Here is a 25,436-nt window from a genome sequence, read left to right on the forward strand (position 1 = left end):
CCACACTAATTCATAGATCACCATCACAAAAGTTAGTTAACCCAGGCAAGAGATATCTCCCCAAGGTTCCTATGTGCTTGTCAGATGCAGCACACACGGGGGAAAGAAAGTCTTCTCTTCTACAAAGCTAGAGCTGAGTCATGATCACTTTTATCTTTTGACTATGGCCGAATATTAGATACGTTCTTGTTCAAAAGCCTATTAATTAAGTCCTGGATTTTCACCATAAAGATATCATGCCACCTTGTTCACAAATGATATGGAGAAATACATACTACACATCTTAGATGAATTTATAAACACACAGGTAAGGCATCTTGGAAGAAGAAGGTTGTGAAGGAGATCTTCATTTACATTGGCAAATTCCTATCCAATAATTTGGCATACTTAAACTAGGGTTTTGGAACAATTATTGCAGGCAAAATAATAAACATGTCAGTACAGAAATACAGACAATGCAAAAGACACCACTTAATTGTTCTCTGAAATTAGTTATCTGAAACTTTTCATTTGCAATATTGCCAACTAAACTGCAACTAGACAACTCCGGGGACTATAAAGTGGTGCTAAAAATAAAAGCACAATTTGACGGAATGCTTCGTCATTTTCTGAGTCAAGGTCAAAATCACCTACATTCTCAGAGGTATCTAGGGATTTGTCATGATACAGGGATGGTAGATCACAGGACCAGAGTACCTAAAGTCAGGCTCTATCTATTGACATGGTTTCTTTCTAAGAGTTTTTAATAGAGCTATATAGAATATCTGCTATTAGCTATTCTGACAACCATTCCAAGGCTATCTAGAAAATCCTGTCCATTGGGATGCAAAGACTAATTTCTTTAAAATGACTTAACTTACTGAAAACAAAACAAAAGAAATCCGGGTGAGGTGGCTCACACCTGTAATCTCAGCACTATGGGAGGCTGAGGTGGGCAGATCACGAGGTCCGGAGATCAAGACCATCCTGGCTAACACAGTAAATCCCCATCTCTACTAAAAATACAAAAAAATTAGCTGGGGGTGGTGGCATGCACGTGTAATCCCAGCTACTTGGGAGACAGAGGCAGGGGGATCTCTTGAACCCAGGAGGCAGAGGTTGCAGTGAGCTGAGATCATGCCACCTGCATTCCAGCCTGGGCAATAGAGTGAGACACCACCTCAAAAACAACAACAAAAAACAAACAAAAACCCAAATCTTACCTTGAGACAACTAGAACAAATTCTATAAATCCAATCAAATAATCATTTAAAACATTCATTTTTTCCAATTTTTTTCCTTTCTTTGCAAGCTTTTTTGTCCTCTCTCCAATAACTACTTTATAACTTGTTTGCTATTATGAGGTTACCCTTCACCCCTTTTGAAGTAGATGGATCTGTGGCCAAATGGCAAGTATGTCCTTTCCACTACCATTCTTTTCTCAAAATAGGGCACTCTGGGCTAGAGTGGTATCCGAGGAGCAAGAGAGTACTAGATGGAGCTGGGATATATTTTGCAGATGTAACAAACAGGTCTTGCTGATTCAGTCAAGGTAGGGTTGAAGCAAATGGAAGGGTAGAGGGGTGAGCAATGGGTTGCTGGGAGTGCCATTTATTGAGATAGAGAATAGCAGGGAAGTATCTTGTTGGATTAATTGTTTTTTTAAGAGACAGACGAGATCAAGAGTTAAATTTGAAGCTTGTTAAGTTTCCTCTAGTCTCTATAACTTACAAGGCCACCTCATCCCCTGAAAACAAAGGGGGAAAGGTACAAAAGAAGACAAAACTATTATTAGTAATGAGTTCTCATTGAGAATTCAATTAAATTCAAACTTCAAGGCCTTGGATTTAGGGACTTTTCTGTTATGGCATATTTCAGCTCTATTTCCCATGTGTATTTGACTAACCAAACCAAAGCTGTTCAATGTTTTCAAATTATATTATTCGGCATTCCCAGTTCCATGTCTTCATTCATGTGGTTCTTTGCTCTGCTCTCTTGACATACATACTTACAATGATATCTGACAAAGTCCTGTTCCTCCTAAAAAGCTTGTCTGAGATGCCACCATTGCCATAAAGCATTTTTCAACCCAATGTTTTTGCATCATTCAAACATCTCTATTATTTTCTGCATACTGTTTATGTTTTACCTTTTATTATACATATTTATGGAAAAGTCCATATATTAATCTCTGAGAGGTTGGTCATCATGCAGGACTCCTTTACTTCTCCCCAAACTTCTCTAGAGAGCTTCATGTATGTGGCCAAAGCATCAGATTTCCTTATCTTGGCTGAATGTTGTGGTTCACACCTGTAATCCCAGTGCTTCGGGAGGACTGAGGGGGAGGATCACTTGAGGCCAGGAGTTCAAGACCAGCCTGGCAACACGGTGAGACCTTGTCTCTCAAAAAAAAATTTTAAGTCAGCCAGGCATGATGGTGCATGCCTGTAGTCCCAGTTACAGGGGAGGCTGAGGTGGGAGGGTTGTTTCTACCCAGGAGTTCAAGGCTGCAGTGTCATACCACTGTACTCTAGCCTGCACAATAAAGTGAGACAGACAGACAAGAAAAAAAAGAAAAAATGAAAGAATGAAAGGAAGGAAGGAAGAGAGAAAGAGAGGAAAGAAGGAAAGAAAAAAGGAAGGAGAAATGAAGAAAAGAAAGAAAAGAAAGGGAAAGAAGAAGAAAAAAGGTGTCTTCATCTTACCTAGTTTCCCACATGTAGGAAAGTTTAAATAAAATTAGCAACATTGGCCTGGCCCAGTGGCTCATGCCTCTAATCCCAGCACTTTGGGAGGCCAAGACACAGGTGAGCCTAGGAATTTGAGACAAGCTTGGGCAAAGTGGTGAAACCCTGTTTCTACAAAAGTACAAAAATTGGCTGGGCATGGTGGTGTGCACCTGTGGTCCCAGCTATTCAGGAGGCAGAGGTGGGAGGATCACCTGAGCCCAGGGAGGTTGACACTGCAATAAGCCATGATCACACCACTACACTCCAGCCTAGTCTCACAGGGTGAGACCCTGTCTCAAAAAATATATATACATACATATTAGAAATTTGACCCAGACTCCACATGGGCTTTCCAGAGATGCAACATGACCTACTTGTCTCTTCCTTTCCCCGACCCACTGCTTTCCAGGAGGTGGGTGCACCAACGAGTCACCATCTCTGTATTCCTCAAATACGATGAGGTGTCCTAAGATGATCTGAAAGGGTTGAGTGTATTTTAAAGAACCCCAGAAATGTCCACCACTTCACCACATGAGGCATAAGCAAGGTAACAAAGACGATTATCCTGATTGGGTAGTTCTGAAGGTAACCAGGGAAGTAGGAAAGACATCTGCTTTAAGGAAACAGCATTTCTCAATGAACATTTGTGGCCACATAAACTTTCCTGATTATTTCCAGCTATGATTCTGAGAATACAGTTAAAGAAAAGCTAGAATTTCACACCATATAAATTGGGAAGAGTTCTTTATTTAACCCTCTACTACATTCAAATTCCAACAATTTCATTTATATAGAATTGTTCTTCATAAACATAAGGTAAAGCATGCCTGCAATTTACTAAAAGGATATAATCAAAGGCCTGACAATTTCTTCAAGGTTACTTCACCTGGTGAAAGCAGAGCTAAAGGCAGAGCTTGTTTCACCAATTACGAAAACAATACCTCTGCTTTTGCCTGAATTCACAGGGTTGATCACTGCAGCTCTCCCTTTGTGCTAGATGTGGTGACGGAGTCCATGGGGTGCCCATCAAATTGCTCAAATTTTATGAGGCCATATTATGTGGGTGGTAAAGAGCTTGTGCTTGGATAGAGACCCACTGGGGCTCAGGCTGTGGCTTGTTTTTCTCATCTGCAAAATGGGGACCCCCCCAACCATTGGCGTGATATGAGAATTAGATAAGATAATTCATAGTGATTTGCAGAATGCCTGGCACTTGCAAGCAGGCTCATAAATATTATTTTTTTTTTTATGATTTAGTAAAATTGGTTGGGAAACATGTCTAAGTCAGAACAGCAAGAGTATCATGGCTGGGGATGATTCGCTACAGATGCTGGGCACTGTATTTACGGAAATATGCCACAGTGCAAATCTCCTGTTTAGAACATAGGGATAATGATTTTCATTCCCGTGCTGAAGTTCCACCACCCTTTGTGAGAATTCACTTAAGAATGCAGGCAAAGTCCTGGGGAAAGACAAAGCAAAATGGGAAACAATTCCCCCAGGCCTCTGAGCCTCACGGTTTTGAAATTAGAAACTGAAACCAGTACAAACGACAGCAACTCCACTGCTGTGCTCTGAGGTCCTCTCTGCACCCCCACGGGCTGGGATTCCCATGTGGCCTGTTAGAATTAAACTTCCCCACACGATCAAAGGAGAGGGCTGCCCTCCGATGGTACCCACACAGCCACACGCCCCAGAGGCCAGGCAGCTTGCCTGCTCCAATTTATTAACTTGGCGTATCCAAGATGCTTTCTAGCAGACAAATGGGAGACATGAAGCCTAATTAATGATGACACCAGAGACTGGCAGTGCATAATGGAGAGAGGTCATGGACAAATCCACAAATGTCATTTATTGTTCAACCAGAAGACTCGCATACGATATTGCTAGACCACCAAGGTTGCCTTAGGCACAGGCTGTGCCAGGGGCTCCAGTGTTAAAAGCCAAACTCACCCCAGGTTCTCTTTCTGTTATTTTTTTTCTTTGAAAAATTTTTGGCAATTAAAACTAAATTGATTTCTGAAGTTAGCTACTACTAAGTGATCCTTGTGAGAGAGATGAACTATTAAAAACCAATACGTAGTGAAATAACAGACTACATGAGAATATTTTCACTTACAGATTAAACACTTGTGGAGTACTTTAGTGAAAGATACGGCCTTGACTGTTTTAAGATTTCAGATATTAGGCTGTTAAGGTCGGAATTATCCGCTTTTTCCAGTTTTGGACCCCTAAGAACAACGGATAATGTATTGAGCCACTTAAACAGCATAGGTAAGTTAGAAGAATGTAGCAATAAGACCTACATATAATTAATCAAAATCAAATATATTTAATTGCTTTATAAATCAAATGTATATAGGCAATTGTTAAGAAGATATGGAACTTGTTTCTTTTCCTATGAGCTGAAGGACCTACGGGCTTAGTTAAGTCAGAATACAGTTTTAGAGGAAAGGAAAGGTTTATCAGCCTATCTGCTTTTCTAATCTAGAGTTCTCTCTTCTTCCCTCTCTGGTTACTTAAGTCTGACCCCACCTTCCCACAGTCCTGTGCCAGTTCTACCTCTTCTTCATTTTTACAAGATCCATGTCCTTTCCACAAGCTCCATGCTCAAAGAACCACCATAGAAAATGGTTGCAGCAACATATGGAACTTTTTGACTAACGTGAATTTTTGTATTACATCAATGGGGCTTAGACAAGAGGTACAGATTGAAGTGAGAGATAGAGCCTAGAATGCTTGGTTAAGGAGTTTATCATAAAGGAATCCATTCAATAAATACATCAATTCAATACATGCCTACTGAGCACCTACTATGTGCCATACATTGTATCAGGTATTGGGGTTCCATCAGTGAAAGAAACAGACTAAATTCTCTGCCCTCAGACATTACAGTGAATGGGTCACCAACTAAGATTTCTTAATGGGCATGGCACGTAGTACCTATTGTTTCTAGTAATTTGAGCTGTAAGCAGACCTATGAGTTATTTCCTTTCATGGTCATATATCCTGCTTTAATTTCTTCAGTAAGAACAGGACAGTCTAGTGCTCTTCCTAGTGCTTTTCACACATTCATCAGTGGCAGCGGTGGGGTGGGAAGAGGTAGTTAGAAAGACTGAACACCCTTTTAGCTTTCTGCCTCCAAATACGCTTTATCAAAACAAACGTAAAAACAAATTCAGAACTCAGAATCTCAATATTAGCATAACTTGCACAATTTTCTTCTTATGCTATTGGCCTTAAACTAAGGAATTACATGAAATTCATTGTAATAAAATACTAAAATTAGAACAGCAATATTTTATTTTGGCTAGCAGCAATTCAAGTAGTTCTATGAAAAGAAAAAATTGTAGTTAAAATTAATAAAATATTAGTTTTTTTTATTTGCTTATTAAAGCTTGGCACAAATGAGAAAGTACTATTTTGTGGTTATCTACTGTACATACTTTTTTATAAGGCTATATGGAAAAGGCCACACAAAGGGAGATTTCAAGTTGGTTTAAGACAAATGATAAAAGCCTGCAATAAAAAGTACGTATTTCATGTTCTTGAGGTCTGATGCTAAATAGCAGGAGTATTATAAATGGTGGCAGGGGAAAGAGTAGTGAGTGGTATTACTGGAAATCACAGGGTGAGGATAAGTGGGAAACGGCAAAGGGAAAATCTATTCAAGGAGAGACCTACATAGGACAGATTTTGAAGGGGACTCCTAGGTCCATTTTCCGTTAAATGTCCCTTCAAAGCCCAAATTTCTGAGCTCACATCAGACAACTGTGCATTAATGACCCATGTATAGAAAATCTATATGTAACCAAAGGTGTTTTCTTTTAACCTTGGTTTGGGGATTCACCTGATATCATATCCAAATTTTTCTTCCCGATGATTCTATTCATCCAAAGACAAGACACTACATTTAAAGTGATCAAAAAAACTCCTAATTCCCAGTTGTCCATTCAAGTTAAAACACAGGCTTTAGACATGTAGAACCCAGGTCAGATTATCTCAGACTAATGTGGGTACATACACAGACTTAGACATACAAGTGCCTGTTTATATCTACACATACACAGTGTCTGTGCCTGAAAAGCTAATTAGAACATTATGTTTAGTGAGTAGAGCTTTGGTATATTCCAAGAAGTAGAAGCAATCCCAATGTCCATCCATCATCTGATAAATGAATAAATAAAATATTTTATTCTTTGTATAAAGTATATTTGGTCATTAAAACAAATGAAGTACAAATACATACTACAACATAGATGAACGTTGAAAACACTGTGCTAAGTGAGAAAAGTGAATCACAAGAGACCACATATCCTATGATTCTACTGTCATGAAATGCCCCAATAGGAAAATCTATAGAGACAATGAGGGTTAATAGTGGCTGAGGACTAGGAGAGAAAGAGGGGGAGAGAGAGAGAGACAGATTACAGCTAAGCGGGTAAGGGAGAAAAGGTTTTCTTTTTGGAGTAATAAAAAATTTAAAATATTGATTGTGGCAATGGTTGTAAAACTTTGTGAATGCACCAAAAGTCATGAAATTGTACACTTTAAATGGGTGAATTATGTGAAATGTGATTTCATCTTAGTAAAGCTGCCTAAACCTAAGCTAATAAGAAAGTCAGCCTTAAACTGGAACTATAATGAACAGATAAATGAAGAATCCCTAATTTGTACTTCTTTAATATAAGGTAAATAATTTTTAAAATCTTAGGTTCAACTATGTCTTCATTATAATAGCTGCAATACCACTAAACTAAGAATCATAAGTGGGAAATGAGTTTGAGATGCACATATAATTGAGAAATTAACCATATTAGTTGATCTTCAAAAAGCAGTAGTAACTGTTATTAAAATAAAACGCCTACTAAAAATATCTGAACTTCATAAGAGAAATACAAGTAAAGTATTGAAATTAAAAGTGCTAACTTGCGGAAAATTAAAACAATAGCTTTGGTACATTCTTAATTGTGGTATACAGATTTATATATGAGTATAACTATACAAATATATATACACATACACACCAACAATTGATACATTAGGACAATTTCCCCTTTGAACTACTCTTGATCTAAAGATGCATTTGTTCTATCTTAGTTTTTCATATAATGTATTTGGCTGGAAAAGTGATTTAATCTCTGACTCTTAGTTTCTGGATACATAAAATCTTGTGAGGACTAAATAAACATGCAAAAACAGCATTTTGTATAGTGAATAGTAATGATAGCCAAAATATTCTTTAGCTGTTTAAAATAGTCAAACAGTAGGAAGGCTGGCTAGATAACATATTGTACATGACTTTAATCTTTTAGCTTCCAAGAAGAGCTAAACAGTCACAGCAACCTCACAAACATTTTGAATAACTGACATTCCTAATATTTACGTGTTTAATAAACAAATCATGTTATAGTCTAACCCTTTTCACAGTCCAACTTCCTTTTAAAAATTGCAATACTTTTATCTGTTTCTTGTTTCATGACCCATTGAAATTTACTTCCTCCGCATTGTGACGCTGAGAAAGTACTCTGAAGTCACTAATTAACCCATTCTGTGGTCACTGTCCTCATTTTGTACCCTCTCCCTGACAACCCAGCAGGATTCTGCATCTTGACTACTACTCCTTTTGTAAAATTCTTTATCCCTTTGCTTCTGAGTTCCCCATTGTGGGCTTCCTCCTACTTTCACCTGCCCTGTTTCCTCTGCAGCCTCATCTTCCTGTATTGTCATTAAACGTTAAATTTTCCTAGGGTTTCGCCCAGGGCTTTTCCTCCTCCATGCTATGCTCTCTGTCTAGACAATGTCATCCAGGTAAACATTTCAGTAACCAAATTCGGGATGTGTCTCCCAAGTTTACATGGCTAGTCCACAGTTTCACCTCCTAAAGAACTCTTTAATTCATTACTCTCTGCCTGGCTGCCATAGTCTCAGCCTAACTGTTCTTCCCACATCCACCTACTTCTTTCTGATTTGTACTTCATACCCGAGTCAAAATGACCTTTATAAAATCTCTTTATGCCAGTCTCCTGCTTAAACCTGCCAGGTGCCTCTATTACTCTTAGAGGTTGTCTCCTATCCCTCAAGCTGGCCTGCAAGGCCCTACATGCACTGGGTCTTGCCCGCCTTCCTAGCCTTACCCTACTTTCCCTGCCACAGTGGTCCTTCTTTCAGTTCCTCAAGCGTGCTCACTTCTTCCCACCATTGGAGTATTCCTCTGCTATGCCATTCTCCTCTACTTCTTAGTAACCAGGGCCTAGTCAGTGGTTAGTCATCATTATGACCTCAGCTCAAAAGTCTTATCAGGATTTCTTTTCCACCTTCCATTCTGTAATGAGATCTCCTCTGTTACAAAGTCATAGCACTATATACCTTTCCCCTTTTCATGATTATTTGATTTTCTCCCCTATTAGGCAGAAACTATATTTTTCTTACTGTTAAATCTCTAGCATCTACTATAATGTCTATCCAGTAAAAGATGTTCAATGGGTATTTGCTAAATAAATGAATAAACTACCAATTAAAGAGGAGAAACTTATATGAGTGCGATATATAGATTAGTGTCTTGATATAATTTGGCTTAGTATATACATAGTCATGTACCTCATAACGATGCTTCTGTAAATAATGGACTGCACAGAAATCAGTGGTGCCATAAAATTATAATGAAGCCGAACAATTCTGATAGCCTAGTGATGCTGCAGCCTTTGTAACACTGTAGTGCAAGGCATTACCTTTCCTTTGTTTAGATATGCTTAGATACACAAATTCTTACCATTGTGTTATAATTGCCTACAGTATTCAGTACAATATGAATATAGTTATAGTGTAGTACAGCCAGTAGTACTATAATATGCTATAAGCATATTTGGTATTCTACTGAATAATGTTGGGGACTGTTACAGTATAGAAACCTGCTGTGCAGGTTTGTAGCCTAGGAGCAATAAGCTATACCATATAGCTTAGCTGTGAGGTAGGCTACACTATCTAGGTTTGTATAATTACATGCTATGACATTTGCACAATGATGAAATCACCTAACAACACATTTCTCAGAACGCATCCCAGTTGTTAAGTGACACATGACTGTATGCATGTAATGTAGACACAAACATAGGCACAGACAGTCTTCATTTGTGTATGTATAATACATGTAGATGGATGCAGGGGCTGGAGAAAAGACAAGTAGACTGAATGCCATGCTATTTTCACTCATACTCACTCATTCAGATGTGAGATACGCATGTTTTTAATCCCCCAAACTAGATTCAAAATCTTTAGAAAAGGAACACTCATTAGTGGAAACAAAGTCTTTGAGAAATTCTTGCAACCAAGCATTCCACCATCCCCGCATGAGGGCCTGAGTAGGTGTTACCTAATAGTGTAGCTTTATGGTAGGCATGTTGTCTTTCATAACAGAGAAAGAAGAACTGGAACCTCTGTAAGGAGAGACAGATACAGAGAGATAAGGCTAGGAACAGAGAGGAACAATTGAGTTGGAGGAGGCTGGCCTCTGGGGCCTACCCTGCTTCAGCGAAGCCTCCTGAACTCACACTGCTTGCTTTGAGGGTGGGCTGTGAATACTAAATACAGGGCTGAATTTTATGCTGAGTTTGGACCTAGTTCAGAAGACAGCTCACACAGAAGCAGGAGTGCCCCTATGCATCCTCCAATACTCTTGCTTTCAAGTCTTATGGGATTTCCGAGTATTTGCTCTTAGATCAGAGGACACTGGGTGGTTCTGAGCCCTATTATGAGTATATATGGTTTCCCTAAATACTTACACATTCAAAATACTTATTAAGTATCTGCTATATACCACTGAGCTGAATGTTGGGTACAAATATTTAATGAGATCTATTGGTCATTTCTCCTCCAGAAACATTCACAGTCTAGCAACAATGAGAAAGAAGGAAATGAACAAACTGTGGTGTCATGGAACACTATCACATTGGGCCAGAAATGTTCTCCAGGAATGATAACTTATGAGTTGAACTGCAAAGGTCAAGCAGGAGCTGGCCTTCAACCAGAGTGAGGAAAGAGAATTGTTTAAGGGGAAATGTCATGAATAAAAGTAAAACATGACGAGAATGCATGGGCCATTTGAGATAAGTTAAGTGGTGTAGCATGTCTGGTGCTCTGGGACCTTCTCTCCTCCTCAGATCACTAGTGTTCTGCATTCGGATTTTGGTGTAAAGGAAAAAGTGGGTGTAGGGGAGAAAAGCTGCTGGGCCCCAAAGCTATCCCAGGTTACACACAGGTGAACGATGAGAAGGAAGGCTGGTGACCAGCCTATTTAGGAAAAGTGTCACAGACATAGGGAGCTTGCAGTTACTTAAAGTAGTTAGGAAAAGTCTCACTGTGAAGATATTTGACTAGAGGTTTAATCAGAGTAAGGGAGCGACTCAGAAGCAAGCTTGAGGTGGAAAATCAAAGGCGTTATTTAGAGCACGTTAAGTTTGAAATGTTAATTAGACAATCATGTTGTATGCAAAAGTCTGCAGTTCGGGACTCATGGCTGGAGTAGAAATACAAACCAGGAAGTCATTGATATAAAACTGTATTTAAAGCAACATCAAAAGATGAATTAACATGGGGAGAATATAGCCAAGGAAGAGAAGGGGTTGCAGGACAGACCCTGGGGCCCATGCACAGTGGAGGAGAGGCCAGCGATGAATGAAGAATGAGCTGGTAAATAGGAAAGTGAGCATCTGGAGTTACAAGACCTGAGAGGAAAACAGTATTGCAGGAAAGAAAGAGCAGTCAGGTCTGTGCAGAAAGTCAAGTGAGATGGAGACAGAGAAGTAACACTGATTCTAGTGACACAGAAGTCACTTGTAATCTCAAAATCAGTTCCAGGGAAGCTGGGGATGCAAGGGAAAAAGCCAGCTTGGAGAGGCGTTGAGGTAAATGGAGAAAGATTCTGTAGCCACTTGTTTAAGCTACAGAAAGAACACCAAAATGGGGAAGTCATTAGAGAGAGTTAAGCCTAACAGATAGCTCTAGTTTTCCTGTTCAAGGGCTACAGATCAAATGAGGCCACGGAAGTGTTGTTTTCTTGGTAGTTTAAAATTGATTAGTTCTTATCTGCTTGGGATGTTTTTGAGAGTTTGCTTTCATGGTTGTAGGACTCCTTAGAAAGATTCTTCCTTTAATATTTCTAGAAAACTCCCAAAGCCCTCATGTCACAAAAATCATTCCATACAAGAAGATATTCCCCAGGGCTACTTCGATCACGTGCAGAAGAGGTCTAACCCTTTACAGAGTGGGTGCCTCTTTCTCCAGAGGAATGTTGCATAAAAATAAACCTACCAGGAAGCTTAAGTCCAGGGGAATCCCATGATTCTGATTCACTCCACTGAGGGAGGCTGCCCAAGATCAAATTCACCTTAATGTCCCGTGATCGGGAGTGAGTATTCTCCATGAAAAAATTTAAGCAGAAGTGACAGGGCCAAGTGAGGACATGCCAGCATGCTTTAGGACTTTGGAAAGACTTGCAAAGCTGAGCCACTGACTACAGCCTTTGCACGGAATTGTCTAAAGCACCATTCAAAGGTCCCTCCTACCCAACGTCACAGCTGAGTCAGAATTTCCACTGTGATAATTATGTGGTTACGGATGCAGCCTTAGTCTGCGAGACATTAGCATGAAAAATATTCATTAATCACCTACCCATGACGAGGCCTAAACATAGATGGATTGAGCATGATTTGATTTATAGGGTGTTAAGCGATCCAACTTTTTATTCAAAAACATCCCTTTTGCTGGTCCCCACAAAAATTGCCACCATTAGAAGCCTTCCCTTGAACTAAAGATGGTAACTCCAGAAGTTTCGTTAGAGATGCATATGTATTTGTTGAAAAAGAAAACATTGTCAAGAATAATATAACACTTGAAATTTCTTTTCTCATTTTTTTTTTTTTTTGAGACAGAGTATCACTCTGTCACCCAGGCTGGAGTGCAGTGGCACCATCTCAGCTCACTGCAACCTCCGCCTCCCGAGTTCAAGCAATTCTCCTGCCTCAGCCTCCCAAATACCCGGGATTACAGGAGTGTACCACTATGCCCAGCTAATTTTTGTATTCTTAGTAGAGATGGGGTTCACCATGTTGGCCAGGACGGTCTTGGTCTCTTGACCTCATGATCTGCCTGCCTCGGCCTCCCAAAGTGCTGAGATTACAGGCATGAGCCACCACCCCGCCTTTAGAAATTTATTTCTAAGTTTGGTTTAGGAGGTAGGGGATTTCAAAAACAATAGGTAAGAAAGTTGTGTTAAAATGGAAGAAAAAGGCACATACTGCAAGGCTCTGACATTGAGGTAGACTGTATAGTGGGGGGTCCTTAGGCAGCCAGCCCAAGCATGAAGGTACTGGGCCTCTGAAGGGGAAGGGAACTCCTCTTTGGGAGGAGAGCAGTGACTATATTCCAAAAAGTATTAGGAAGGTAACATATACACACACAGACATTTGCAAAACAGTTTTAAAATGGCAGAAAAAGCAAATCAGTCGTGTTACCATGATCAGAACACAGTCACTTTCTCTTTCAGGGTCTGGGCCTCTGTATCACACTCTTTGACCCTCCATAATTTTATGGGGGTTGCCTTATATTTGATACAATTTTTTTTGTACTTTGATTATTTCTATTAACATATTATGCACACAGTCTCCTGTTATTTCACAAAACCCATAAGCATGTTTAACAGCCATATAAAATTTCATCAAATAGATATGCCATAGCTCACTAAATTCTCCTGTAGTTGGACAGTAAAATCCTAGTCAGGCTTGAGTCACATCTGTGTCCATACAAACTTATTCTAGTTTGAGGGTCATTTCTTTAGGAGAGATACAAGAAATGAAATTATAGGTAAAAAGGAAAATCCTTTTTCAAATTTTCGATATATAGTGGTCAAACTGTTTTTGGTATGAAACGGGTTGTACTACAATGGAAGAAATGAAGGGGAGAGATTTTGCAAATGAAACTGTTTTTCTGTACCACTTTGCAGAGGTAGCTGGCTCCATGTAAGCTAGAATGGTGCCCGCCACTGTCATATAGGGGCTATGGTCATTACATGTGAAGTGCAAAACTCTGGAATGGAAACCAGCAAGAGGACCATCTATCCACTGAAGTAATTTCCTCAAACACAGACCATAACTGGTGCTATATGAGAGTTGATACAAAAATCGGGGATTAATCTCAGCATAAAACTAGGTTTGATGCTGAGGCAACCCCCATAAAATTATGGAGGGACAAAGAGTGTGATACAGAGGCCTGTGAATGAAAGTTACTTTTTTTTTGGAAAGGCCCTAATGTGTCACATTTAATTGAAATGTAAATTATGCTACCATCAGCACTAGCAAAGCTGTCTGAACTTGGGGAAAGTAATACAGCAAACTTTCATAAAACACTCAGATTTTTGTAATATACATTTATGTAATTATAAGCACATATAATTTTAAATGCTCAGACTTTCCAATCAATAATATCAAGTAATTATTTGGACACAGGATTACAATTTGAGCCATTTGTGAAGAACTTATAGAGCCTACATTTTGGGACACCCCCGTTAAACACTACTTCAAGAAGCACACAGGTATCAGTGCAAGACACTGGTAAAAATCAGCAAAGGCAGAGCAAAGCTGTTAACGTAAAATGCCTCATTCCCCCCAAAACTATAGCCAAACATTTTATCTGCTGCTGTCATCAGGAAAATAGTACATCTATATGAATGCTTAAATAGTAAATATGTCCTCTGGAGTCAAAATGCACATTTCGTGGCAAGTTTTACTAGAATTAAGTAAGGATTCTTTCACATATACAAATCTTGAAGGCCACAGGCCTGAGCCTCTTTATGAATCAAGGAAATCAGTAAGAGGAAGAGGTATTACAGCAATGCTGGTCTTAGGACTGTTCCCCTTCCAGCAGCACAACGGCTGGCTACAAAGAGGCCAGTGATTAAGATACACAAGCCTATTAGCAAAAAGCAACCTGTTCCCACATTGCTCCACCAGGACAGCTGCAAGCCTTCCATGGTTTCTCTGACCTCTGAGCCCATGTTCCCATTTCAGCCCTCGCTGGTTAGTCACATTAACTGTAATTTTCTACTTTGGAAAGTGTTTATATATAAATGAACCATGGGGGAAATAAAGGAGAAATGATGGAAAGGCAGAAGAAGAAGTGGGGGGAGAAAGGATGGAAAGTTATTTTTAAAACACATAACCTAATCTGGTGGATGAATTCTGGTATCTAGTCTTGGCTCCAGCAAACACTGGCAAAGCATGGAGCTGGCAGCCACTGCTAATCAGTTTGCCACTGTCTTCAGATTTAATGCAATATTTGGCTCAGATATTTTTAAAAAATCCCCTATTCCAGCTAAAATATTTACACAGTCCTATGTGTCTCACTTAATGCCTGTTAAGCAATCGTCTTTTAAAACTCCACAGACACTTGTAAATCTGTCAGGAGAATTGTGGCCTATAAACAAGGTTTCATATAAAGAAGGCTGTATTGTCAATTTTGGGGGAGTAGGGATTTCTTAGGATGTGTTTGAAAATAAAGTTGAAGATCAGAAATAGTCTAGAGTGGGTAACAAAGTGGCCAATAGACTTGCTTGCTGGACGCTGTTAGTGGTATTAACGGGAAGCCTCCAGACACCGATCTCAGCTATTTAAAACTGTGCTCTCCTGTAAACCTGTCATTGATTCTACCTCTCTCTTGAGTTATGGCGCAGGGAGAGTTTCTGGTCCAGCATCCCCTGGTAGTCTGCATCCCAGGGCCTGTCAGGCTAGAAAAGATGAGCTGCTGAAGGCTTTAACAGCAGGCTATTAGGTTATATGCAATGCGAGTGTGTTTAAGCATCTTAAAGGATGGGGGACTGCTAGAGGAGAAGGGGGAGTTCTGGGCAGGGCTGATGTTGAGAAGAACAAGATGGCTGAAATGACAAATAGTATCCACTGAGAGAGGCTAGGTGTCATAGATTCTGAAATGCCTATTAAGCTCTTGAACATCCTCAGGCCTGATGTTAATAAGACTAGGTGATAAAACTTGAAGTCAAGGGAGGCCCCTCCCAGCTGTCTCCTCCTGGCCTGGGGAGCCTCAGGAACTTGTCTCTGTCTTTGGGATGAGTCAGGTACTTGTAATATGACTGAGCAAACTGCTCCATCATTTTATGATTCCTAGATTAGCCTGCCTTTTTATTTTTATTCCATTTAATTGTTGAATATGCCATTGGTCATGAATCACAATTTTATACTAGTTTTTTTTTTTTTTTTTTTTTTTTTTTTTTTTTTTTTTGAGACAGTCTTGCACTGTTTTCTGGGCTGTAGTGCAATGGTGCCATCTCAGCTCACTGCAACCTCTGCTCTTTGGTTCAAGCAATTCTCCTGCCTCAGCCTCCCAAGTAGCCCAGATTACAGGTACCTGCCACCATGCCCGGCTAATTTTTTGTATTGTTAATAGAGGTGGGGTTTCACTATGTTGGCCAGGCTGGTCTTCAACTCTTGACCTTGTGATCTGCCTGCCTCAGCCTCCCAAAGTGCTGGGATTACAGGTGGGAGCCACCACACCCAGCCTATATTAGCTTTAAAGAAGAAAAATTATACATTAAATGTACACATCACTTTAAAAGCTCAAGCCCAGCTTAAGCACTCAATTTTGGGGATGTCAGGGAGTTAGGAAAAGGTATGTCAGGGATTGAAAAAAAAAAAGATATTTATAATTCCAAGGCATATAATGCCTTGAAACTGAGGTAGTAAATACTTGTTGATTCTCTTCAGGATCACAGTTAGGAAGGGCTTTGCAGATGTTTTTATGAATCTTCAGAACAGCTGGAGGAAAATCTGTACACCTTCCCTCTGTATACCCTCTATTTGACTGACAAGTGTTATCACTGTTCTCAGGTATGGTCAGATTCCTGTTCCTGAGCAGAAGAGAAATAAATCACAAGTAGGAATAAATCTCTCCCCTAGAAAATGGGGATAAAACTTACTCTTAAAATGTGTTTATAAATGACTTGATATTTCAGTGAGTTTATTTAAAATTAGCAGTGAACTCAGTGCTAAGAATAAATATTTGCTGAACAAATTAACTGTCTGAAAAGGTCAAACAGGATCTGTCTCATTTTCTGCAAATTTTTTTTCTTTGATACCAGGAGATTTGATGACTTTTTAAAGACCATCAAAATAGTCCAGAAAAGGTTTTAAAACACAACCAAATTAGCACTGTTAGTACATTAACCATTACAGAAGTTCCTTGGGCATTTCCTCCTTCTGTGTACCATGACAGGAAAAGTTTCTGATGCAATGGGTCCTGGTCCTCCATGCTGACTTGGACATACTGTCCATTTATCTCTATACCCAGTAATTCCTTGAAAAAAATACCAAATTCTCAAACTGTATAATCAAAAGCAAATGACCCTTAAATGGCCAAGAGTATCTTAGACGTCAGCCTGCTTTACATACGTTATCTTATTTTACTTCTTATGAGAACCCTATGAAAGTTTTCCTGCTATCACCCCTGCTTTTCAGTGGGAATTAGTAAAGTCACACAGATAGAAAGTGGTCTAGTCAGGATCTGAATCCAGGGGTAACAGACCCCCTTCCCCTACACTATGCTGCCTCCTATTTTCACAATCTACAGGGAAGTTCTAGAAAAAACTGTGAGACTTATGAGAATCCTTTGTAAACTCTAAGGAACTAAGTAAAAAGCTAAGAAAAATGACCAAGTGCTACCACTGGGATTCTGTCATTTTAAATAGGGAAATGGGTCTATCAGGAGGCTGGGTTATTAAGTGGCATAGCAGAGACCTGAATGAGGGCTGTCCATTCCCTGATAGGTCTGTCATCTTTCCAGGTGTATTAAAAGTTAGAGTCATAGTTCATGACCCCTATTCACCTAGGAGCCACACCAAGGCTAAGCTATCTGGGAAAGAATCTGGGAGAGATAAGGATATTGGCAAAAACTCCAGTCCCCTTTGCAGAGGCTAAGGCGGTCTCCTTCTAACTTCACTCATTTGGTTGATTGACATAAGAAGAATCCATTTGTGGATTGTGAATCTTCTTCTGAGTCCAAGATATACAACTTACTTGGGCAGAAAAAATATTTTGATATTCCCCAAATGACCCACAAATCTATTTCTGTGAAGAAAATGTTTTGACCCAATACAAGTTTATGGTACAGTAGCTTGGGCACTGGCTTGGCAAGTCAAGGACCCATGTTCTGTGCCTGGCTGGGTGATCCTGGCCATGCTGCTTCCTACCTTGTACACACTGTTTTCCAAGCTGCATATGCCTGCCCTACTCACTTGGGAGGTGAAGCACCATAGGCAGCTAAACTATGACTAATATAGGAGTACCTTATAAAAAATCAAAAAATAGGAAATATCAAAGACACTTTGTTAATGAACTTGCTAAATTAATGTTACTTTCCATTCCTCCAACTTGATTAGTCTTCCTACTATCGAGTAGAATCCTAATCAAAAGCAGTTGTGTTGTTTCTAAACCTGTTTATGACTGTTGTTCTTTTTACTGAAATTATCTAATTTAATGACTTGATGATAAACTACATATATGACTGCCAAAAGGTACTGTTTCTATAAGTTTAAATGGAAGAAGCTAAAATATTGCTGTTAAATATAGGTATAAAAGGCCAGTGGAAACTGGGGAGACATGGCAACTAAATGCAATGTGGTAGTCAGGATTTGATTCTGGAACAGAAAGGGGACAGAAATGGAAAAAACCAGTGAAATCCATATAAAAACTAGCATTCAGTCACCATAAATGTATCACTGCCAGTTTCTTAGTTTTAGCAAATATATCACAGCAAGGTGAGATGCCAGCAATGGGGAAACTGACAAGAGCTAGATGAGAACTTTCTACACTCTGCAACTTTTCTGTAATTTAAAAATTATTCCAAGACAAAAATTAAAGTTTATTGTTTAAAAAGTGTGGGAAAGATAGTTTTAAAAGATTGAGAACAATTATAAATATCTAGAGAGATTCTGTGGTGATATTTACAGTCTTTTTTTTTTTGAGACAGAGTTTTGCTCTTGTTACCCAGGCTGGAGTGCAATGGCGTGATCTCAGCTCACCGCAACCTCCGCCTCCTGGGTTCAGGCAATTCTCCTGCCTCAGCCTCCTACAGTCTTTACTTAAAAAATACAGTAGGGATATTACAGATGATCTATTATGGATGTGGAGTATGTAGGGAAGACCTATAAGACTGCATTCAACAGATTCATAATCCAAGAAAAGTCCTCAACCCTGCATCAAAAGGCAGACAAAGGATACAATATTAATTTGTTGTAAGTTAAAATGTTAAGGGATACAAGTCCATGATTCCTGATTTTGGCTATTTTATTTTCCATTAACCTACCAGACTGGACAAGTGCTCAGCTCTATAAAGACAGATGGTATCAGCCAGGCATGGTGACTCTCACCTGTAAACCCAGCACTTTGCGAGGCCAAGGCGGGTGGATCACTTGAGGTCAGGAGTTTGAGACAACCCTGGCCAACATGATGAAACCCTATCTCTACTAAAAATACAAAAAATTACCCGGGCATGGTGGTGGGTGCCTGTAATCCTAGCTACTCAGGAGGCTGAGGCAGGAGAATCACTTGAACCTGGGAGGCAGAGGTTACAAGCGAGCCTAGATCATACCACTGCACTCCAGCCTGGGCAAGAAGAATGAAACTCTGTCTCAAAAAAAAAAAAGATGATATCAACACAAGAATTTTTGAGGCATGAATTCAAGAGCTCTTTCGGAGTCATTTACAAAGAGAGCACCTGAGATGCAAGCCTGATATAATTTTACAGTTGACTTAAAAGAAATCTTGTAAATGGTCAGAATTCCTAGGATTTTTAGTTGTTTTAATTAAGTAAGTTAGTCTAGGGAGGAATCCAATACAGTAACCCTTCCTGAATAAGGAGAATTATAGAATGAACTGAAATAGCATAGTAATAATGATAATCTCAGAAACTCAGGAGTGGAATCTATCTTCAAAATTGTCTAGCAAACTACCAGTCTAATGGTAACTACTTTACCTACCCACATAATACAATCTTTCAGCAAGCAGTGGGTAAGGAACTCACTACTGCTCAAGGCCATCAGTTTTGTCTTCAGACAACTTTAAAATTGGTCTCTCTAAAAGATTTTACTCACAGATGCTTGTTTGACATCTTTGGCCATAAGGAAATGATCTAATTTCCCTCTAAGAGTAAAGGCAGCAATTATCTGAAGTTCACTCATTTCTTTCATTGTTCATTTGCTCATTCATTCATCTACCCATTTAGCAAATATTGACAGCATATATATGGCAGGTGCTGAACAGCACAGTAAATATGACATAAAAAGGTCATATATCTGCTTTCATGAAGCTAGTGGAGGAAGAGAGAAAATTTACAAATAAATAAATAGAAAATAATATGAAATATAAATACAATGTGAAAGTAATATGAAAAAAAGAAAGCTGTAATAGTGCCTATTCAAAGTGCCTTCTGAAGACTGGGTGGGCAAGGAAGGCTCAGGGCATGGGACAGTATGGCAGAAGGGCTTTCTAAGAGAGGGAACCATTACTGCAATGATCCTAGAGCAGGAACAAGCATGCCATGTTGGAACACAAAGAAGGCCTGTGTAGCTGAAGTTTAGTGGGCTCGCGGGGAGGTGGTATGAGAGGGGAATGGAAAGGCATAAGTGGTTAAATCATGCACAGTTTGTAGGGCATGACTCTGAGGTTGGATGTGATTCCAAGAGGAATGAATATGAAGTAACAGAGTGCTATGACCTATGTGGCAGGTGGAGACTGTATTAAAGGAAGGGCAAGAGTGGAAAGCAGGGAAACCTGTTAGGCATCTGTTGGTATGGGCCAGGTAAGAAGGTGGTAGTTTGGATTAGAAATGAGGTAGATGTGGAGATGGAGAGCAATGAATCGATTCCAGACACTTTTTGAAGGTAGAGGCAAGAGGACTAGTTGTCAGATAAAAGGGCACAAAAGGAATCAAGGAAAAGTATGACACATTTGGTGTATGCTATGAAAAGGAATTTCTTTTGTAGGATCCCAGCAAATCCTCTCAAATAATCAGTAGTATTACACTTCTTTTTTTTTTTTTTGAGACAAAGTCTTGCTCTGTTACCCAGGCTGCAGTGCAGTGGTGTGATCTTGGCTCACTGCAACCTCCGCCTTCCGAGTTCAAGCAATTCTCCTGCTTCAGCCTCCCAAGTAGCTGGGATTACACGTGCCCACCACTACGCCCAGTTAATTTTTCTATTTTTAGTAGAGATGGGGTTTCACCATATTGGCCAGGCTGGTCTCAAACTCCTGACCTCGTGATCCGCCCGCCTCGGCCTCCCAAAGTGCTGGGATTACAGGCATGAGCCACTGAGATATCAGGGATGAAATGATTTGCCAAGGGTTACACAGCTTGTGAAGCAAGAATTTGAATTCAGGACTTCTACCCAGACTTTTCCATGATTGCAGCTTTTATTTAAATATTTTATGTTTCTTGTCAGGGAAAAATATCAACTAAACACATTCTAATAATCATGTGTTTTATAAATACAGGGTAGAAACAAAGGGTGCAAACTGAGAGGAGGAAACCAGGACAACATAACTCATCCTTCCCACCTAGAAATGTCACAATCACAGCTTCAAAGGAAAACAAACTTCTTCCATTAATTAAACGGATGAATCAAGTTTCAGTTTCCTCTCTCCTTTCTGTACAACTTGTCTTTGAAGGCATTTCATTTGGGAAATGTGTGACCTTTAGTCTCCATGCTCACTTAATTGAATGCTTTGCATCAAAAGTCACCATGCTGATCAACATTTTACACTCACTGCTTTTCTGAAATACTTATCCCAGTTCCTTAGGTCTGTTTTGTTGAAATCATTTTACAAAAATAAATCATATCAAAGCTTTTTTTATTATTTCTAAAACTTTGCTTGCAAAACTAAATATTTTTAACACCATGGCAACATGGTCAGGACTCTGGCTAACATATCCAGTCTCCTACCAGTGCTCAGACTTAGTAAACTACTGCTGTGGACAAATGGGCTGTGAAGGAGGAGAGAGCTAATAAATTAGGGACGGTGAATAATCATTCAAGTCACGTCTTCTGAAGCTTTCCAAAGGGTGATACGTTAGCCAGACTTGTCCTAATGATCAATACCCTGCTCTCCCTTCTGAACACACCAGTGTCCACTGAGTAAAGTGCAGACTGCAAGGCTGCTGAGGGTATTTAGGTCCTTCTCACACCTTCTGAGGTACCTCCTCAGGCAGCACCTCATGTGTCCCTTTCAATGTCCCTTTGTGTTGGGCAGAGTCCAGAAGTATGATAATCTCCATCTCTTTTCAGTTGTGATTCACAGAGGTTAAGTGATGTGTCAAAAGTGCATGGTTTATCATGTGGTAAGTGGCAGAATTAACTTTAAACTTACATCTAAATCTCAGTTCAGTACTATTTTCAACACACCAGCTTCTGCCAATGAAACTTAACAAATTCACAAATGCTTTGTTTCATTGTGGGGTTTTTGTTTTTACATATTTGTCAAAGTGATACACGCACAGAAAAAATCAATGCATTCTATGCACTCTAAGCACAGCAGTCCCCTATCTCCACCCCACCAATTTCCTCAATTCTTTCTCCTCAGAGACTTCCTCTTTTACCAGTTTTAACCTGATTATTTGGTGCTTAGCAATATGTCTCTAACAAGCTTCTATTGGTATTTCAAAAATTTTTCTCTTTATCAACGGTAAATGATATTCTTTCCTCCATTCCCACCTCTTAACTTCCATCATCCCAATACAGCACATGGTATCATGACTGGGTTAGACTGGCATTTAGTGTTGACATTATTATGATTTTGAAAAAAAACAACTCGCAGTCCCAGCTGATATATGTAAACTCTGATTATTCCACATTTCCAGCACATTCCTCTTTCTCTCTCTCATTTGCTCTCAAATTTTTTTCTGATTTAGTTTTTCTATGAGCTTATTGTTAAATGAACCTCACACTTCTCACTAGTTGTATAAATCTTTTGTCTAAACATTCAGATATGTTAGATGCATTAATTGCATATTTCTTAAGTATCTTCTCCATGATTCTTTTGACCTAATCAAATCTGGAATGTTTTCTTTCAATGTCTGGCTGTCATCTTGGGCTTTTTCTCTATCTGGAGGCTTTATTCACCTTCCTTCTCCATTGGAATCTTTATTTCCTGGGACCTGTCTTTCTCCATAATGCTAAAGTACTTTCTCTGGTAGCATCCGGCAGATAACTGTATGGGAGATAAGTTTTTTGAAAAATTGCATGTCTCAAAATGTTTTACTCTCTCCTCATATTTGACTAATAGTTTGGTGGATATAATGTTCTGGACTGGGAATAATTTTTCTTCAGAATCCTGATGCATTTGTAGCTTTTAGTAATGCTACCGAAAATCTGAAGTCATTCTGTTTTCTGACTCCCTCTGTGTGATCTATCCCCACATCCCACCTACTCGTAGAAATGGGTAAGCTTTTTCTTTGTCCTAAGTATTCTGAAATGTTCTAATAATAGTATAAATCTGTTTTACTTTCCCATATTAGTCAATATCTCATGGTTAAAAGTGGTAGAATTAACTTTAAGCTTGACGTCTCCTAAATCCTAGGTCAGCACTATTTCAACACACCAGCCTCTGCCATTGAAACTTAACTGCCATTCACAATGCTTCGTTTCATTGTGCAGGTTTTGTTTTTGTGTATTTTGCATATTAATCAAATATGGGGGGTAAAACAGATTTATACTACTATTAGAACATTAGAACATTTTTAGGCGTTTTAAATTAGGAACTCATCTAACATTTTAAAAAATTTTCTTAAATGACTGTATTAACAAATTGATGTATAAATATGAATGAGTTTTTCCATATTTATTTGTATAAATATGTGCAAACTATGCTAGTTATAATAAGCCTTATAGTAAAAATTGGATTGCTTCTCACCTCCTATCACTCCTGGATTAGAATTCAGTTTTCTTGTTGAGATAATTCATTTATCATGTATCCATCTGTTTTTGAGTTTCAAAAATTTTGTGGTTCTCTCTATGCTTTTAAGTTGATGCTTTTAAGGAATTCTATTATCATTCTAGAAATTTTCAAAAGAAACTGAAATTCTACATGAGTGTTCAGTCCTAGATGAGTGTTCAATCAATGATGTTTCCACCAAAGTCCTCCAAAAGGTTTCCAAAGTGACTTTCCTCGCTTAGCAGAGCCAAACCATTGTTTACGGGTGATGTTTTAACTAGTAATTAAAGAAAATATTCACTCTCATGACAAAATCTAATTTTTGTCTTAAAGTAATTGATAGATTCAATGCTATTCCCATCAAGCTACCAATGACCTTCTTCACAGAACTGGAAAAAGCCACCTTAAACTTCACATGGAACCAAAAGAGAGCCTGCATAGCCAAGACAATCCTAAGCAAAAAGAACAAAGCTGGAGGCATCATGCTACCTGATTTCAAACTATACTACAAAGCTGCAGTAATCAAAACAGCATGGTACTGGTACCAAAACAGAGATATGGACCAAAGAAACAGAACAGCAGCCTTGGAGGCAACGCCACACATCTTCAACCATCCGATTTTTGACCAAAACAAGCAATGGGGAAACGATTCCCTGTTTAATAAATGGTGTTGGGAAGACTGGCTAGCAGTGTGCAGAAAGCAGAAACTGGACCCCTTATTGACACCTTACACTAAAATTAACTCCAGATGGTTTAAAGACTTAAACATAAGACCTAACACCATAAAAATCCTAGAAGAAAACCTAGGCAAAACCATTCAAGACAGGCCTAGGCAAGGACTTCATGACCAAAACACCAAAAATATTGGCAACAAAAGCCAAAATAGACAAATGGGACCTAATTGAACTCCAGAGCATCTGTACAGCAAAAGAAACAATCATTAGAGTGAACCAGCAACCAACAGAATGGGGAAAAATTTTTGCAATCTACCTGTCAGACAAAGGGCTAATATCCAAAATCTACAAAGAACTAAAACAGATTTACAAGAAAAGAACAAACAAATCTATTCAAAAGTTGGAGAAGGATATGAACAGACACTTTTCAAAAGGAGACATATATGAGTCCAACAAACATATGAAAAAATGCTCATCATCACTCATTATTAGAGAAATGCAAATCAAAACCACATTGAGATACCATGTCATACAAGTTAGAATGGTGATCATTAAAAATCTGGAAACAACAAATGCTGGAGAGGATGTGGAGAAATAGGAACACTTTTACACTGTTGGTGGGAGTGTAAACTAGTTCAACCATTGTAGAAGACAGAGTGGTACTTCCTCAAGGATCCAGAAATAGAAATTCCATTTGACCCAGCAATCCCATTACTGGATATATACCCAAAGGATTATAAATCATTCTATTATAAAGACACATGCACATGTATGTTTATAGTGGCACTGTTTACAATAGCAAGGACCTGGAACCAACCCAAATGCCCATTGATGATAGACTGAACAAGGTAAGTGTGGCACATATACACCATGGAATACTATGCAGCCATAAAAATGATGAGTTAGTGTACTTTGTAGGGACATGGATGAATCTGGAAACCATCATTCTCAGCAAACTGACCAAGAACAGAAAATCAAACACCGCATGTTCTCACTCATAGGTGGGTGTAGAACAATGAGAACACATGGACATCACACTGGGGTCTGTTGGCAGGGGCCAAGGGAGG

At 39.1% G+C, this 25,436-nt stretch overlaps 1 protein-coding gene across 12 annotated transcripts in view; it reads right to left on the minus strand.

The window, feature by feature from the left end:
- FMN1 (formin 1) overlaps nucleotides 1-25,436 on the minus strand; it is a 415,109-nt gene that overhangs the window by 88,934 nt on the left and 300,739 nt on the right. The window lies entirely within an intron of this gene.

The sequence above is a fragment of the Callithrix jacchus genome, chromosome 8, assembly GCF_049354715.1.
Source record: "Callithrix jacchus isolate 240 chromosome 8, calJac240_pri, whole genome shotgun sequence".
NCBI lineage: Eukaryota > Metazoa > Chordata > Mammalia > Primates > Cebidae > Callithrix > Callithrix jacchus.